Source organism: Camellia sinensis, chromosome 1, assembly GCF_055761805.1.
Source record: "Camellia sinensis isolate YWXY chromosome 1, ASM5576180v1, whole genome shotgun sequence".
NCBI classification, from domain to species: Eukaryota; Viridiplantae; Streptophyta; class Magnoliopsida; order Ericales; family Theaceae; genus Camellia; species Camellia sinensis.
In genome coordinates this window covers 220,924,194-220,944,316 of record NC_138961.1, presented here as the reverse complement: position 1 = coordinate 220,944,316, position 20,123 = coordinate 220,924,194, and the positions used below count along the sequence as shown (strand labels likewise).

Genomic DNA, 20,123 nt, shown 5'->3' with positions numbered 1-20,123 from the left:
ATTTCCTAGACTGTATTCCTTATCAGTGGACAAAGCTGAATTTGTGAATTTGGCACTCAGTAGGAGGATTGGTTTTGAGGAGGGCAATCTTTGTTTCAGAAGAGTTCTATACCAATGGGAGGGTGAGGATTTGAGGAGGTTATGTGAGATGGTTTACAATACACCTGCTCTTAGGGTAGGGGCTTCTAATAGGTTGAGATGGGCTGCAGATACGTCAGGGCTCTTCTCTGTTGCCTCTGTGTATGAGGGGGTGTGAGTTGAGTCCTGTTAGAAATAGTAGAATTGCATATTTCATTTGGAAAAACGTCTCTCCACCCAAAGTTCAGTTCTTTGGTTGGTTAGCTTGGAAAGGTAGGATTAAGACTTCCACCTATCTCCCAGAATTGGAATTCTTAGTGGTGGTATTGATCTTAGATGTATTTTCTGGAAAGATGAGGAGGAGAGTGTCAATCATGTGTTATTATTTTGCCTCTTTATTTGGAGGATTTGGTCTAGAATTTTACACCGGTGGGTATACAGTAGGTAATGCCTAGGTCTGTCAGTTGTCTGTTAAACTGGTGCACTGGTATTAAGCTCAAAAAACAAAAGAAGATGATCTAGAGAGCAATTCTCCTGGCAGTGCTTTGGTTGATCTGGAAACAGAGAAATGACAGTACTTTCAACAATGCTTAGGTGGATCTTCATGGGTTGTGTGAATCCATTAAGGTTAGGATTACTTTGTGGGTTAAATTTTCTTGCCCTTCTATCAAGTACTTTGTTAATGACTTAGTTCATAACCTTCAACAAGTTAGAGGCTGCATTAGGGATAGATCTTGACTTGTTTGGGAGTTTTCTTTCATTCTTTTAGTGGAGCATGTTGTAGCTGCTTGGTGCTAGTTGGTTTGCTAGTGTGCTCACAGATGGTTGTGATGCCTTTGGTTTTTTTTTTTTGTTTTTTTTTTTTCTCTCTCTCTTTCTCTCTTGTTGGTTTCTCATCAACTCTTTGATTGTGCTAGCAAATGATTGGGTGTCCTTCTTGGTGCTAACTTAATTGGGATTGAGAGGTGTACTTTGATGCTTTCTGTACTTCCTTTTCTTTATTAATGTTTTTTCATATGTAATGTATGTCTTTTTATTAATAAAGTTATTTTTTTGCTGATAAAAAAAAGAATAAAATTATGATTTTTTTTTTAAGTCTCGAGCATTTTTCTTGTATTATTTTTTTTTTTTTTGTTAAAAATATGGCGTAAACAAGACTGCCAACCAAAATATTCTATAATCTTATTTTATTGGGCAAATTACATATACACCCCTCGAGGTTTGGTTAAATTACAGATACCCCCTGAGGTTTCGGAAATTACATCCCGCCCCCTAAGGTTTGTATTTTCATAACAATTTGCCCCCTGAGGTTTATATTTCATAACAAATTACCCCCTAATTTCTTATGCAAATATAGCATTCAGGGGGGAATTCGTAATTTCTCAAACCTCAGGAAGACATCTGTAATTTAACCAAACCTCAAGGAGTGTATATGTAATTTGCCCTATTTTATTTTTGTTAAGTCATTTGAATACTTCGTGTTCAACGAGCATACCTAACCAATATTAAATCATTATAATGTGTACATGTGCATACCTAACTATTAAGTTATCATTGCTGTGACTTGTACTCTCACTGTTGTTCATCAGTTGACCATTCTGTGTATCTTTTTAAAAAACCCCACTAATATGGCACTTGTAATACAACCTTCTCCTAACTTTTGTTTTTGATCAAGACCTTATCCTAAACTTTGAATCACTAGTTTTGACAAAAGTAAATACTTCCTCCGTCCCATAATATTAGTCCCTTATTTCATTTTTTATTGTTCCAAAATATTAGTCCCTCTTCAAAAATCAAGTACAAAAATAATATAAATTTCCAATTTTGCCCTTCTTTTAAATTCATAAATAATATAAAAAGTACAATTATGACATTGATATTCTCAAAAAAGTGTACTATCGAAGGGTAATTTTGGAAAACCAACTTTTCAAAAGTACAATAATTGTACTACCAAAAAAAGTTAGATTCCCCAAAAGGGACCATTATTTTGGGACGGAGGGAGTAATTAGAAAGTCAAGCCTGTGTGGTGACATATGAAATTGATCCACAAAAAAAAAAAAAAAAAAAATTATACAAAATTTTGTATTAAAATAATGTGACATTGCTTTCTTAGAATAATAAGTCCTGTTGATGAATTTTTATTTTTAAAATGAGATAGATTGCAAAATAGAAAATGAAAAAACGAAAACAAAAATGGCCAAACGGGGCTGAATTCACAAAGTCTCTTTCTGTATTTTTGAAAAACTGAAAATGAAAAACACAACAGTAGACAGTGGCGGAGCCAAAAATTAGCACTTATTAATTACAATAATTTTTACAAAAATATTTCAGTAAGTGTTTACGATTGATTTCAAGAAACGTAAAAAATAAATAAATAATAATAATCAGTGTGTTTGGTTTTAATTTTCTGAATTCAGTTTTTTGAAAATTGAGTTTTTTTATTTTTCGTATTTTTTTGTTTTTAGTGAATATTTTTTGAATTTTAAGTAATTTTTTTACTTTTTTAGATGCACCTTACTTAGATATGTCTACATAATAAAATATTTGTGAAAAAGTATTTTAAAAAATTAATAAATACACAAAAAATATAAAAAATATACTGAATTTTTGTATATTTTTTTTGGTATTTTTTGGTATTTAATTTATTTTTTAAATATTTTTTTCATAAATATTATATTTTTTAATTGTAATTATGTTAGGTGTGTCTAAAAATTAAAAAAAAAATTGCTTAAAGTATTAAAAAAATTCATTCAAAACATTAAAATACGAAAAATAAAAAAGTAAAATTTTCTGAAAACTGAAAACAAACAAGGTGAATGTTATTTGTAACTAGTGTATCATGGACAATACAAAAAAATATATGGATATAAGCCTTAAAATAAATTATATAATGATAAATTATTTTTTGATATAAAATTTGATTAAAAATTCAATATAATAGTAACACCACGTCATCATTGATATGTGATATCACCTACTAATGGTAAATAAGCACATACAGAGTGAACTTTACATGTCAAATGTAACTAATAATCCAATAAATTTCATATATTTATAGTAAAATTATTTATACTTGCATATCACTAATAATGACATCGCCCTTACATTAAAAAAATTTCATAACTAATATGATTATTTATAGTAGTCTTTTTATTTTCAATCAAAATAACCATTATTGTTCTCATAATTTTTAAAATTTTATTGACATTTCACTCTAATAATATTTTTATAATTTTTTATTTAAAATATTTTCTCTATATTTATAAAAAAAAAAAAATTCAAAATCCAAAAGGACACGTGACCGCCTCCGGTTCCATGCTCCCTCCGACACTGACCATAGATACATATAACTCCAATTGAAAGAGTCTAAGACCAACCAGTGTATACTATGTAGATTTGTGCTCATATGACTTCGGCTGTTTTGATAATTGAATTTTTAGCGACTGTTTTGATTTTTTTTTTAATAGAAAAATATATAAATAAATAAACAAATAAAAATTAATTTATTTGTAATAACATTTTAATTTGTTTTACTAAAATTTCTACTTTCTAAAACCACCCTTCATATCAAAGTAAGACCATAGTTATTTTCTTTGAAAACTTTTTCCCAAATGCATGCACTTTTTCTCTTTTTTACAAAAATCACGTTGAAATTGATTTTAATGAATTATACAATAAATTAATTAAAATCATGTTTTCTAAAACATAAATTTACAAAAACTTAAGTTCAGAAAATAAATTCAAAAGAAATTCGCAACTGCATACTGTACTACAGAATATGTGTAGATCAATTTCCTTCAAAATTAACCCCAACACAAAGGACCTTGTACCGAGGCTGCTGGTAGTCTCCGAGTAAAAACAAACGTGCGAAACGATTAAAGCGACGAAAACATACCTTGAATTAGACCAAAAATTTAGGTCTTGTTTGACATTGGATTAATACAGTCAAAAAGTCACTATAAATAGCCACATCATGCTCTCTATTTTTCTGTATATTTTTTTGTAAAACGTCCCCCCCCCCCCCCTCAAAAAAAAAAAAAGACTGATTTTAGATGATCAACATATGATTTTTCTTGTTGAGCTACGCTTTACACGAAAGGAAATTCGCAAAACTTATTTCTCACTTATTAATTGTGTAAACCACTCGTGCAAGTTTTATGACCTTTTCAGTCTACCAAAAAATTTAAAAAAAAAATAAAGATTGAATGTATACTTTTCAAAATGAAATGTGACATAGAATAACATATCATATCGTATACCTTATTTAACGTAGTTTTTCCTAGGTTTTTTCATTCGGTATATAGCATTGTTATTATTAAATATAGAAATTGTACATTTTATCTATTATACATACTATATTATATATATTATCATACTTAAATTTCTTTCCTCCTGTATAAAAGAGTCTTGTACACATTAATACATCATTCAATATAATACAGATCTCTCTCTCTCTCTCTCTCTCTCTTAAATATTGTAACATGGTATCAGAGTTATAGGTTAAGCTCTTAATATTTTTGGCCTTATCAGCGGGCAGTAACCTTGCCTTGGCCGTCTATCAGACCTCAAATATGGTCTCTCCATCCGGTTTCGCTCTGTCTTTCCCTCTGCTTCAACCTTAAATATGTTTCTATCTTTAAACCTATTTGAATTTGAGGGGAGTATTATACCTATATCATAGTGAGTATAGTTATATACTATGCAAACCACCCAAGCAGCCCTCTTGGCACACTATCTAAGCTAACTTAAGCCACCTCTGTGGCGCACTACCTAAGTCACCTCCTTGGCGCACTACCTAAGCCACCCCTTACAGCATTTTTTTGTTTCTTTCCAAACCGCCTATTGGCGCACATGATTTTTTTCCAAGATGCCCCCTTGGCGCACATGGTTCCCTTCCAAGCCGCCTCTTGGCAAACTTGTTCATCTGTTGCCATTATTGTTCAGCACCATATCATAAGTTATGTGTGTGCCACGCTTGTTAGTTTAACACGTGTTCTTCTTCTACGATGGTTTGACACGGCTATAAACTGTTTCCTAGCATTAGCTCTATTAGTTTCGGCCATGTTCCTACAATAGTCTAACACGATCATAAACTGTCTCCCGACATTGGCCCCAGCCTCTGATCTATCTCAAGCACCCATGTGCTCTCATCTAAACTTTGTAATTTATTTGCCTCAGATCTAATCCATATTTTATTTTATTTTCAATTTTATTTCATGTTTAAGTTTCTCTCTCCAAACTCAAATTGGTATCCCTATGAGTTTGAGGGGGGGTGTTAAATATAGTAACTATATATTTTGTCTATCATACGTACCATATTATATTCATTATCATACTTAGGTTTCTCTCATCTTATATAAAGAAGTATTGTATACATTGTTACATCATTCAACAGAATATTCCCATTCTCTCTCTTAGATATTGTAACAATTATTATCTTATTATAGACCAGAATGTTATTCCCAGAAAGTCTCAAATCCGAGCCACCATTCCACCTATTCAAATCAAATTCTTTTACTTGCACCGCCTTATAATTAAAGAGAATGAATATCTTTTGTATTGGATGAATAGAATTGTTACAGAGAGAAGATTTATTTATACACTCAATGAAATCTAACCATAACTACCTAACCTTGAATCTAACTATTTAACCCAACTGCAGTTAACCTATAACAGTTAACTTGTAACAAACTACCAACTTATGTACAGCTGTAGATTATTACACAAGTGTGACTTTCTCTGCAGGTGCAACTGCTAGAGCTTGAACTGTATCAGTTGGAGCTCAAGCTTAAGCTAAAGACTCTGATGGCTACTGCTGTAGTTGTTGTGGCTGTGTGAGCTGTTGTTATCATGCCCCCTCAAGCTCAGTGGACTGGGAAGGACATTAAGTTGGTCTTGAAGATATTGAAATCGTGCCATAGATAAGGGTTTAGTAAACACATCAGCAATTTGATAAAAAGTGGGAATATGATAGATCTGAAGCTTCTTGGAGGCAACCCTTTCCCGAACAAAGTGATTATCTACTTCAATATGTTTAGTACGAGCATGAAAAACAAGGTTGTTACTCATAGCAATTGCAGATAAGTTGTCACACCATAAAGTAGGCACAAGAACAGAGATATGAAGCTCAGTAAGTAGCATCCCAAGCCAGCTGAGTTCAGCTGAAGTTTGAGCTAGAGCTTGATATTCAACCTCAGAAGATTATCTAGACACAGTTGGTTGTTTCTTGGTAGACCAAGATATGAGGTTAAGACCAAGATATACACAGTAACAAGTGGTGGACCTTCGATCAAGCACATTACCTGCCCAATCTAAGTCGGAGTATGCATTGACAATAAGAGGTCCAAGAAAGAAATGAAGGCCATGAGATAAGGTGCCTTTAAGATACCTTAGTAACTGTTTGACTAAGCTAAAATGACTAGTCAAGGGTGAGTGCATGAACTGATAAAGATGATTAACCACAGAGGCTAAATCTGGTCTGGTAAGAGTAAGATATTGAAGTGCACCTACCAAACTTCTGTACAAAGCTGGCTGACAAAAGGGATAATCATCTGCTGTAGTAAGAGAAGTGGAAGTGAACTTAGTAGCCATGGGAGAAGAATAAGATTTGCAGTCACTCATACCATCTTTGGCCAATAATTCTGAGGCATACTTTTGTTGAAAAAGGACATAACCAGAAGCAGTTTTGATGACAGAGATTCCCAAGAAATAATTGACAAAGCAAAGCTCTTTCATGGAAAAGGTTGTATGCAAGTAGGTGATGAGAGAGTTAATATAAAGGGGATCACTTCCTATAAGAAGAATGTCATTTACATAGATGAGAATAATGGTGACAGCAATAAAAGTTTTCTTCATAAAAAGAGAAGAGTCACAATGGTTTTGAACAAATTGATGAGTGAGAAGAAAATTGGAGAAAGTAGAGAACCAAGCTCTAGGAGCTTGCTTTTAAACCATAGAGGGCTTTGTGTTACTTGTAAACAAGCTGAGGCTGATTAGATTGCACAAAACCTTAAGGTTGAACCATGTAAACTTCTTCTTCAAGAACACCATGGAGAAAGGCATTAAATATGTCAAGCTGCTTGATTGGCCAATCAAAGTGAAGAGCAAGACATAAAAGAATTCTGATAGTTGGTTGCTTAGCCATAGGACTAAAGGTCTCATGATAGTCCACCCCTTCAGTTTGAAGAAAGCCCTTGGCAACTAGCCGAGCCTTATACCTAGCTATAGTACCATATGAATTCTTCTTGATTCTATAAACCCATTTGCAGCCTATGCCCTGCTTGCCAACTGGAAGAACAACCAAAGAATAAGTGCCTTGTTTTTGTAAGGCTTGAAATTCTTCAAGCATAGCAGATTTCCAAACAGAGGAAGAAACTATTTACTGATAATTTTGTGGCTCAGACTGATCAAGAGAAGAAGGAAGACTAGCAGTGAGAGAAGAATGAGGAAAAGTTGATTTGGATCTGGTAATCATGGGATGAGCATTAGAAGGAATACAAGGAAGATCAATAGAAATTTTAGAAATAGGAATCTGATCAGAAGGAGCTCTGGATAGTAGAGGAACAGAAACAGGGAAAGAAGATACTGGCTGAGCTACTGAGTGAGTTTTAACAGTAGAGGAAGAAACTGGCTGGGCTGCTGAGTGAGGGACAGCAGCAGGAGAGGAAGATGGTTGAGCTGCTGAGTGAGTGACAGCAGTAGGAGAAGAAGCTGGCTGGGCTGCTGAGTGAGGGACAGCAGCAGGAGAGGAAGATGGTTGAGCTGCTGAGTGAGTGACAGCAGTAGGAGAAGAAGTTGGCTGGGCTGCTGAGGTAGCTGTAGTATGGGATGAGGAGAAATGAGGAGGCCAAAAAAATTGTTGTAAAGAAGCAGATGTTGCAGAAGAAGACAACTTAGAAGAAGACTGGAAAGGAAAAGAAGACTCATTAAACACCACATGTCTGGAAATGTAGATTTTGCCTGTGATGGGATCAAGACACCTATAACCTTTGATTGAAGTTTGATAACCAAGAAAGGCACATGCAATAAATCTAGGCTGGAGCTTATTAGTGGTGTATGGTTTGAGCCAAGGATAGCACCTATACCCAAAGGATCTCAAGAGCATATAATCAGGTTTGTGTTTGAACAAAACCTCATAGGGAGTAAGATTATTAAGCTTGAGAGTAGGATGTCTATTGATCAAATAGACAGCAGTGGGAAGAGCATCAAACCAATAAATCAAAGGAAGAGAAGAATGATGCATGAGAGTAATAGTAGTTTCAATGAGATGCCTATGTTTCCTTTCAGCTACACCATTTTGTGAAGGTGTATGTAGACAAGTTAATTGGTGATTAGTGCCTTTACTTTTGAGAAAAGTTTGAAATAGTGTACTTAGATATTCTCCCCCATTATCATTTCTAAGAATCTGAAGAGTAATGTGAAATTGTGTCTAAACAAATGCTTTAAATTCGAAGAATTTAGTGAAAACTTCACTCTTATAATGAAAAGGAAAGAGCCAAGTAAATTTGCTAAAATCATCAATGAAGAGTACATAGTACTTAAAGCCTGAAACAGAGGAAGCAAAAGGGCCCCAAACATCTGTATGGATAAGAGCTAAAGGCTTATTAATAGATGAAGGCACAACAATGTTCGCATAAACTAGAGCCTTTATTAGACAAAAGTCTAGAACCTAAATGATTATGAGAAAGAATATGATAAAGCTTCTTAGATGAAGGATGACCAAGTCTGAAATGCCAATTAGGTGAAGCTGCAGATGATGAAGAACAAGAAAAGCAAGCTTGAGAAGATTGAGAAGATGTAGATGTAGCAGATGTGAATGCAGCAGAAGGAAATGCACTTAATGGATAAAGTCCATTTGAGTAGCAGCCTTTATACAAGATTTTCTGAGTGATCTTGTCTTGAATAACAAAAGAGCTCTCATCAAAGGTGATAGTACAGTGATTATCCACAGCCAATTGGTGAACAGAGAGTAAATTGGAAGATAATATAGGCACATAACGTAGTTTTGTAAGATGAAAAGGAAAAGAAGGGGTTGAAAGAAGACCTGTTCCAGTGTGAGCAATGAAATGAGTACAACCATCACCAACTACAACCTGATCTTGGCTATACTATGGCTGTGGAAAAGATAGCTGACTTAGATCAGGTGTCATGTGACTGGTGGCTCCGGAGTCAAGAAATCATTTATCAGACTATGACTGATTTGAAAATGATACAACATAAGCTTTGGATTGTGACTGAGTGAGAGAAAGCTGCTGAAAAGTTGTGTCTAACTTGTACCAGTAGTCTAGAGCAATGTGATTGCCTTTTCCACAGATTTGACGGATCACATTTGAAGAATTAGTATTAGTAGTAGCTTGAGGATTGTAAGTATTGTAGATGGATCTGCCTTTCTGAGACTGTGAGCCTCTTTGATAATGACTCATCTGTCCTCTAGGCCTACCTCCATCTCTACCCCTGAAAGAACTTCTGCCTCTATAATAGCCTCTAGAACCTCCTTGATTAGAGTGATTTCCTCTGTGTGTAGTATAAGCAATGGAACCTGGAAGATCTGAGGCATGAGTATGTTTAAGAGAGGACTCCACATGAATAGACTCTGAACAGAGTAAAGAACATAGTTGATCTAAGGAAATAGGATCTGATCTTGTGCGTATAGCAGTTTTTGCAGCATTGTACTTATCTGGCAATCCATTCAAAATCAAGAGAACTAGGTCTTCATCATGAACAGGAGATGATGCTAGAGCAAGTTGATCAGATAAGATCTTGAATTGATTCAGATATTCTTCCATTGTTGTTCATTTCTTAACAATCTTACTCAATTTGTTCTTTAACAGATGTATGTGAGATCTGGAAAGTGAAGTAAACCGTTTGGCAAGAACAGTCCAAACTTCATGACTGGTTTGGCAATGAATGACAGTAGTGAAAATAGATGGAGACAGAGTTGCAGTGATGCAGCTTAATAGATGAGCATCAACAGTAGTCCATACGACATGATTTGGATTAGAAATTTCAAGGTTATTGGAATTTAACACAACTGCAGGATGACAAACCTCTAATTTGTCTGCATAGCCAAGAAGCTTTGTGGCTCTCAAGATGTTCTACAACTGATTCTTCCAAACTATGTAATTGGATGAATCAAGCTTTGTAAAAACAAAAGTACTAAGATTGAAAATCAATAATGTGAGATTAGAAGGTAAGACAGTAGATGAACGCATCAAGGAAGAAGAAGCAGCAGTTGCAAGTGTGGAGTTTGGAGAAGCCATTGATGAAGCTCTGAAACTTTCTTACTCGTAAGAGCCTAGGGCTCTGATACCATAAAGAGAATGAATATCTTTTGTATTGAATGAATAGAATTGTTACAGAGAGAAGATTTATTTATACACTCAATGAAATCTAACCATAACTATCTAACCTTGAATCTAGCTACTTAACCCAACTGCAGTTAACCTGTAACAGCTAACTTGTAACAAACTAACAACTTATGTACAGCTGTAGATTATTACACAAGTGTGACTTTCGCTGCAGGTGCAACTGCTGAAGCTTGAGCTGTATCAGTTGGAGCTCGAGCTTGAACTGAAGACTCTGATGGCTACTACTGCTGCTGCTGTGGCTGTGTGAGCTGTGGCTCTGTGAGCTGTTGCTTATCAATAATTACTCCCTCCGTCCAAAAATAATAGTTCTTTTGAAAAATTTAACTTTTTTTAATAGCATAGTTATTGCATTTTAAAAAAATTAATTTTCTAAAATTACCCTTTAATAGTACATTTTTTGAAAAATATTTATTGTCATAATTATTCTTTTTGTGTTGTTAATGAATTTAAAAGAATGGCAAAATAAAAAATTTATATTATTTTAGTTCTTGATTTTAAAAAAGAGACTAATATTTTGTGACAATGAAAAATGAAATAAATTATTAATATTTTGGACAAAAGGAATATAATAATTAGATGAAGACGTTTGCCAATCAAATCGATTGATTTTCCTAACATGTACCCATAAAAAATAAAAAAAATAATAAAAAAAAAGAGACATGTTTTACTTCTGTGGATCGACTTGATTATAAATTGAACTCGGTCTTCTTGAAACATTAGCTCGTTCCATTGGCATTCCAAGTCATCAACCTCTCAAGCTTCACTCATCGCATTCTTGTTTTGAATTTTTCCAATCAAAATAAACCACAATGGAAACTCATTACGGTTCTTAGCATTGACGGAGGAGGAATTAGAGGAATAATCCCTGGAGTTATTCTCGTAAACCTAGAATCACAACTTCAGGTAGTATAAATATTTTCAAGGTTGTACATAAATATGAGTTTGTAATTTGGTTGTTTTAATTTTGAAATTCGTACTTTGTGATAATTAGGAACTAGATGGCATGGACGCAAGGCTTGCGGATTACTTTGATGTAATTGCGGGAACAAGTACTGGTGGTCTAATAACTGCCATGTTAACTGCACCGAACAATTATAAATGACCTTTATATGCTGCAAAAGATATAGTGCCCTTTTATCTTGAGAACTCTCCAAAAATTTTCCCCCAAACACTACAAGAAATGAGGTTTTATAACACAGAAGCATTTGCGACGGCATCACTTACCGTCGCAAAAAGTGATTTTTTGAGATGGCACCACATGCCGTCGCCAATAAATGGGTTTTTAGCGACGACACCCCTTCCTGTCACAAAAAAAAATGACTTTTTGAGACGATAACAACTGCTGTCACAAATAATGTGCATTTTTTGCGATGGTAACCTATGCTGTCACAAATAAAGCTATTTTTTGTGACGGCATGAACTGCAGTCGCAAATAAGAGAGTTTTTGCTACAGTAATAGGTGCTGTCGCAAAAAAAAAAAAAACGGTTTTGATGAGACGGCATTAGAAGTATTAGGGACAGTATTTTGCCATCGCAAAAGACTAAAAATTTTGTAGTGTAAGCAGAAATTTTGCTCAATTTTCTTTGCCTTTTTTTTTTATATTCCAAACTCCTACTTTAATCCATGATTTAAATATAATAATTGAGATAATAACTTGTTAAGTATTTTTGTTAAAATTATTTCTCTGGTAGAGATTGAATTACATGGGACTTGGATCTCCCCAGTGAAAATGAAATGCCACCTCTCTTTGTTTGAAGCCACCTAAAAGGAAACTAACCATTTAAATTGGGGCATCATTTTAGGTCCCAAACATTAAACACTTTGCCATATTTGATTTATAAGACTAATAGTGAGGTATTAAAAATCCTATTAAATTAGTGTGGTATTCACTATCCTACCCATACCCCATTACTAATAATCCTACAAATTTGTTGGATTAATTATTCATTAGATTAATAATCCTAGACCAAAATGTCAAAACAAACATAGGATAATTGGATTGACGGATTAATAATCTCAATCCCATGCTTTAATCCTTCCAATCAAACATGCCCTTTAATCTAGTGTTCATGGCAATGACATGAGTGCCATGGCCAAAATCAACTTCATAAAATGAGAATTATGTCCTTGCTTGTTTTTGTCCATACCTATTTTTTCATCTTCTTGTCTTTCTGTCTCTCTCTATCTTTCGCTCATCTCTCTTCTCTTTCTCTTCTCTCTCTCACTCATCACTCTTTCTCTGTTTGTCTGTGTCTTTCTCTCTCTCTGCGACATTGTGCTCGCATTGCTCACTCTCTTATTCCCCTCTTCTCAATTTACTGATCTCCCTCTCAATTATCGATCTCTTTTCTCTCTTTTCTCTCTCTCTCACTCTCTTCTTTCAATCGCTCAGCTCTCATTTCTCTTAATCACTTGTCGAAAGAGAAAAAAAGTCAAAAAATAAAATGGGTCTCTCTCTCGCTCATCTCTCTTCTCTCTCTCTCTCTCTCACTCATCACTCTTCTCTCTAGCTCTCTCATCTGTCACCACTCTCTATCTCTCTTGCTCATCTTTCTTTTCTTTCTATCTCTCTATATATATCTTGCTTATCTCTTTTTGCTGTCTCTCTTTCTCTCTCTTTGTCTATCTCTCGCTCATTTTGTTTCTCTCTCTCTCTCACTCTCTCTCTTTTTCTCTCTCTTACTCACTCATTGCTCTTCTCTCTGGCTTTCTCATCTCTCTTCGCTCTCTATTTCTCTTGCTCATATTTTTTTTCTCTCTCTATCTCTCTATATATCTCTTGCTCATCTCTTTTTGCTGTCTCTCTCTCTCTCTATCTATCTATCGCTCATCTTGTTTCTCTCTATGTCTTTCTCTCACTCATCTCTCTTCTCTCTCAATCATTCATTTCTCTCAATCACACTCATCTCTTTCTTTGAGCCCATTGTTGTTGAAAGAGGAAAAAGTCAAAAAATGAAATGGGTCTTATAGCGATCCCGGGTTTACCCTTGTTGAACAGTGATCCGGACATGTGTCCGTGGATGTTGGTAGTTGTTTATTATCTTGTTTGCATCCTTTTCTTCGTATTTGAGTTATAGGATGTGTTGGGCAGGTTTGTTACAGGTTGGTTGTGTTTGGGAGCCTAGTATTGCTGCCCAGATTTTTGGTCCTTCGCTCGAGCGAGGAGTTTGTCGCTCGAGCGAGAGTTGAGTTGTGTCTGGTGGGTCGAGCCAGAGTGGCTTCGCTCGAGCGAGCGATGGCGTTTGGTTCTGGACCTGAGAGTTGCGTTTCTTGGCTCAAGCGAGCTTTTCTTGGCTCGAGCGGTCTGGTTTGTTCTTCGCTCGAGCGAGAGGTCTGTCGCTCGAGCGTGCTTGTGGTTGCAGACCTGAGGGTTCGAGTTGTTGGCTCGAGCGAGCATTCCTTCGCTCGAGCGCACTTTTGAGTTTTTTGGCTCGAGCAAGAGTTTCTTGGCTCGAGCGAGAGTTTTCTGTGTCTGGTCGCTCGAGCGACAAAGGCTTCGCTCGAGCGAGCGTGTTTTATATCAGCGGACAGTAGCGATTTTAAACATCACTTTTTCACTTTCTTTTTGATCCAAAACCTAGATCCGAGACCCTCTCTCTCTATACTTATTTTCTCTCTAAGATTTGATCTCCCTAGAGTGTGAATCTAGCCTAGGGCCTTTGTTAAAAAGATAGAGGGTGTTGAGAGCTTTGTTTTAATCTGAAAAAGTTTGGATTTGGAGTGCGTTGGTCTTCGAGTCTTCATCTCCTTTGTGGCTCAAACTTCGAGGTAGGGATATCCTACTCCTCTCTATGGGTTTTGTCTTTAAATTTTGGTATTTTGAGATGTTGGGCTTGGTTTGGTAATTTTGTGAAAGTTTGGGGCTTTTGTGTAATTTTACAAAAGTTGGGGTTTTGTTCATAATAAACCTAGATGCATGTTTGGAATAGAGAAATGGAATAAATGTTAAATCATTGATGAGAATGGGACCTAAGGGTTGGAATGTTAATTATGGGAATTGACCTAATTACATTGTTTGATTAATTGGGATAATTAATGGTGAGAAATGAGGAAATGAAATGTTGATTGAATATCCATTTGTGCATTTATTTTCTGTTTAGAAATAACTGCTTTGGGCTATCGGTGGAGGATAGTCGTGATTATTGTAGACAATGCATGATGATTAGGCAAACTGAAACTAATCAATGAAATGTGTCATGGAACTTGACGGTTGATAGAATACATTAACTGTATGTATTGGGTGATTGTGTATAGAACCATTGTGTTTGTATACGTTATGTGTAGAGGAGGAGATAGGGGATGTACTCCGCGGTTTAGGGGAAGATAGGGGATGTACCTCTAAACCGGATAGTGTTGGGAGAAGATAGGGGATGAACTCCGTAGATACAGCTCATATGCTTGTCTAGAGAAGTGAAGATAGAGCTTATATGCTTATCTTGGTAAAGTGTGGATACAGCTTATATGCTTATCTGAATGTGAGATATAGTTTTTATACATATCTGTGGAAATGATGATAGAGCTAGCATGCTTATCTGTTGAAAAAGGGAAAATGAAAGGAAACTTGGACTCATAAGTCGTATGACATAAATATGTGATTTATGTGATTGTATCAGAGTTGGCCATCTATCAATTGCTAATATTTTAGTCATTGTTCATGGTTGGTTTAGTGTATTTCTACTGGGCTGTGGCTCACCCTATATGGGAATATCATTTTCAGGTGCAGGAAGCATGCCACCTCCAAGGACATAGCTGGGAGGCTAGAGGCGGACATATTTTTGTCGCTTAACTTTTGATGTATTACATGTAACTTCGAGCCAAGGGCTTAATGTGTAAACGAGTTAGTACCCTTTTGTTGTAACCAAGTGTTAACTTGGAAAGCTGTAAGCCCGTAGGGCATTTTGTTTTGATGTTAACATGTAATACATATGTGTATGGAACTCTAATGAATAAAAGAATGTGGTTGGTTTGTATGTAAATGCATGTCTTATCTGATGGGTTAATGTTGTTATTTTGAGGGCGTTACAGGTCTCTCTCTCTGTCTCTTTCTTTCTTTGTCTCTCGCTCATTTCTCTTCTTTATCTCTCTCATCTCTCTCTGTCTCTCTTGATCATCTTTTTTTTTATGTCTCTCTATATATATCTATCTCGTTTATCTCTTTTTTCCCTCTCTCTCTCTCTCTCTCTCTCTCTCTCTCTTGCTGATCATCTCTTATTTTTCTCTCTCTTTCTAGCTTTCATTACGCAGCAAAATGAACACGGGGGTTTTTGGCAAAAAAATGAGTTTTTTTTTTGTTGTTACGACAACCTTCCCTCGACGCAAATATAGGTTTTCGGCGACGGCAATACCCTTGTCGCAAATAAAAAAAATTATTAAACGAGCCATGAATTCATTGTTTAGAGCCTGTTTAGTAAACATTTCGTTTTTAGTTTTCAATTTATATTTACAAAAATTTACAAAACTATCATAAAAGCGTGTTTGATAATTTTTTTGGTTTATAAATGGTTGTCTCGGTTTATAAATTTGAGAAAAAATTGTAAACTCAAAAAATGAGTTTACGTTGATTTTGAAACTAAAATTTAAAATTTTGACTAACAAATTTTTTTTAATTAATTTTTTTTTCAAATATATTTTTTTTCAATTAATTTTTTTCCAATTATAATGTGTATGATCCCATTGTCATAAATAATAAAAAAAATATATAAATATTTTAAGCCTAGACAAACATGTTTTTTTTTTTATGTTTTAAATTTTTTTTAAATATTTTGTTCAAACTAAGCGCATGTGTAATTTATGTTTTTCTAAAAATAAACAAAAACTAATTTATAAAAATTTTATAAACATAAACTAAAAAGGTAAACGTTATCAAAAAGCTACCTCAAATTTTCATTTGTGACCAGAAAAACCAAGGCACCAAAATGACAATTAATAAGCGCCAAATAAGAAGATAAGAAATTTTCAATACCTAAAGAAGTTAAAATATTAGAATAGGAAAACCCTCCCTCTTTCTCTCAATCGCCAATCGTTGCACCAGTTTCTGGGGTTCCAATCTCCACACTCATACTTGCGCACACACAAATGGAGCATCAGTTTTCACAGATTAGACACGGCCTTTAATCGATCTCAGCCTCGGCTTGGAATCTAAAGACAGAAAGTATGGCGGAGGATGGATCGGAGAGAGAGAACGGGAGGCTATCGACAATGGATTCGATTGAATCTCAATTGGTATTTCAGGACGAGGACAAGTCAGAGATCGAGGACGAGGAGGATGATGAAGATTTGACACCTCGAATAGGCATGGATTCGGACAATGATGATAATTCCGAGCAAAGACTCATTCGGCAGGCCCTCGGATCGATTCCTTCGATATCAAAGCACTTGAGGTCTCCGAAACACAACGGAAAGACTTTGAGGTACAAATTTTTCTTTATTAGCAAATTTTTTCTGATATTTCACCGAAGTTCATAGCACGTTATGGTAGGATTGATGATTGCACATCTACTAATTAAATGTCTGGTTGGGCCTCATAGTTACCGTGCAAAACTATCTAATTTTTTCTTTGAACTTCATTGTCTGTTTATCATGTTTAGCAGATATGCATGCACCATTTCAAATATGTAATTACTAATGGAGACTCTAGACTAGGTTCTTACTTCATTGTTTAGGAAATCTGGCTGGTAATGGAGCCTATCAAGTAGATTTTTTTAGCTATTTATATTGTGAACAATATTTTTAGGTCAATTTTTGGAGTTTTTTTTTTAATAAAATTTTATTCAAAATTGTTCTTCTTAGGCAATTGAAGTTTTTATTTTTATTTAAATTTTTCTTTATGTTGGTGATAAGCTAGGCAATTGAAGATGATCCCAAATACTGGAAAGCAATATCATCACCATTGGCAGTTGGTTGGCTAGATATTGCGGTTAGTAGTCTTATCCACAATATTTATTGATGTTTTGCTTGCTATTGTGAGAAATAACGAAAGATGTTCAGTTTGTGGAATATGCCTAAAATTTCTAGTTCTTAATTCTAGGTGAAAATGTTGCCCTTGCATGGATCGTATCAGCTTGATCAGCTTGGTAACCGTGAGGTTCGTAAGAGAATACTAGTTCATTGAATGTGGGAAATATGAACTTGAGTATTAACTCATGCCATATAGTCTCAACAACGTAATTTTAGCGTTGATGTTTTATTTACTAGTTTTAGGTTGACTATGCAAATTCTTCTTGCTTGATCATTTACATTAGGTTGTATATTCCACTTATCATATTTCATATACTATTTTATTATTATTCTCCCAGATTTGGATTGTGCAAATTTTTTACCTTTTAGCCTTAGATTCTTTATTTATTTTAAAAAAAATTCTGTTTTGTCAGGCAAGATTTTCTTTGAGTTCACCTTTGTACTAGAGTCCTAACTCATTAATGGTTTGTTGATCTTCAATTATTCGAGTTGGGTTTCAATTTTCACTCTCTTTTTATTAATCCTTGAAAATCTTGGTCCCAAAGGAATAGCTTGACAGTAATAGCTAAAGTGAAATTTTGATTATTCTTTCCATTCAATTTTTCCCAGAAAATAGTGATCAAGATTATCAACTTCTCTCTGCTACCTTGCTTTGAATTTATAGTCTTGTATTTGATTCTGCAAAAATGGATTTGAAGATTGGTGGAGGAGATAGTAGCACACAAAATGGGGGAGTTGGGGTTGAAGGAAAAGGATGTGGGAAGTATTAGTAGTAAAGATATGTTTTTCAAAGCAGATAAGATTCATTTCAAGAGTTGGGATTTACAATTAGAGAAACACTTGAGTCGAGTCTGGTCGAGGGATAAGGAAGTTCATTCAAAGAGAGAAGAGTGGGAAATTGATTGTAACGCCCTCAAAATAATAACATTAAACCCATTAAAAGAGACATGCATTGATATCCAAACGTTCCATATTCTTTCATTTATCAGAGTTTCATTACAATAAGTATTACATGTTAACAACAAAAGCAAATGCCCTATGGGCTTACAGCTTTCCAAGCTAACACTTGGTTACAACAAAGGAGTACTAACTCATACACATTAAGCCCTTGGCTTGAATTTACATGTAATACATCAAAAAGTAAAACGACAAAAGTATGTCCACCTCTAGCCTCTCATGCTATGTCCTTGGAGGTGGCATGCTACCAGTACCTGAAAATGATGTTCCCATATAGGGTGAGCCACAGCCCAGTAGAAATACACTAAACCAACCATGAACAATGACTAAAAGATTAGCAATTGATAGATGGCCAACACTGATACATTCACATAAATCACATATTTATGTCATACGACTTATGAGTCCAAGTACCTTTTCATTTTCCCTTTTTCAACAGACAGGCGTATAAGCACTACCCACATCCTCAACAGATATGTATAAAAACAATATCCCATATTCACAGATAAGCATATAAGCTATATCCACATTCTCAACAGATATGTATAACAACAATATCCCATATTCACAGATAAGCATATAAGCTATATCCACACTTCACAAAGATAAGCATATAAGCTCTATCTTCACTTCTCTGGACAAGCATATGAGCTGTATCTACGGAGTTCATCCCCTATCTTCTCCCAATACTATCCGGTTTAGAGGTACATCCCCCATCTTCCCCTAAACCGCGGAGTACATCCCCCATCTCCTCCTCTACACATAACGTATACAAACACAATGGTTCTATATACAATCACTCAATACATACAATTAATGTATTCTATCAACCGTCAAATTCCATGACATATTCCATTGATTAGTTTCCGTTTGCCTAATCATCATGCATTGTCTACAACAATCACGACTATCCTCCACCGATAACCCAAAGCAGTTATTTCTAAACAGAAAATAAATGCACAATGGATATTCAATCAACATTTCATTTCCTCATTCCTCACAATTAATTATCCCAATTAATTAAACAATGTAATTAGGTCAATTCCCATAATTAACATTTCAACCCTTAGGTCCCATTTTCATCAATGATTTAACATTTATTCCATTTCTCTATGCCAAACATGCATCTAGGTTTATTATGAATAAAACCCCAACTTTTGTAAAATTGCACAAAAGCCCCAAACTCTCACAAAATTACCAAACCAACCCCAACATCTCAAAATACCAAAATTTAAAGACAAAATCCATAGAGAGGAGTAGGATATCCCTACCTCGAAGTTTGAGCCAAAAAGGAGATGAAGACTCGAAGATCAACGTGTTCCAAATCCCAACTTTTTCAGATTAAAACAAAGCTCTCAACGCTCTCTATCTTTTTAACAAAGGCCCTAGGCTAGATTCACACTCTAGGGAGATCAATTCTTAGAGAGAGTATAAGTTTAGAGAGAGAGGGTCTCGGATCTAGGGTTTGATCAAAAAAGAAAGTGAAAAAGTGAAGTTCAAAATCGCTACTGTCCGCTGATATAAAACACGCTCGCTCGAGCGAAGACTTTGTCGCTCGAGCGACCAGACATAGAAAACTCTCGCTCGAGCCAAGAAGTTCTCGCTCGAGCCAAAAACTCAGAAGTGCGCTCAAGCGAAAGAATGCTCGCTCGAGCCAACAACTCAAACCCTCAGGTCTGCAACCAGAAGCACGCTCGAGCGACAAACCTCTCGCTCGAGCGAAGAACAAACCAGACCGCTCGAGCCAAGAAAAGCTCGCTCGA

The 20,123-nt window shown here is 35.2% G+C and overlaps 1 long non-coding RNA gene and 1 pseudogene across 1 annotated transcript; both read left to right on the top strand.

Annotated features, from left to right (window-relative positions):
- LOC114308957 (patatin-like protein 2) overlaps positions 1 to 20,123 on the top strand; it is an 85,261-nt pseudogene that overhangs the window by 15,234 nt on the left and 49,904 nt on the right.
- On the top strand, positions 17,047 to 17,530 carry LOC114311473 (uncharacterized). Its single transcript, XR_014344745.1, has 2 exons — positions 17,047 to 17,362; positions 17,474 to 17,530. It is a non-coding gene; the product is annotated as an uncharacterized LOC114311473 (long non-coding RNA).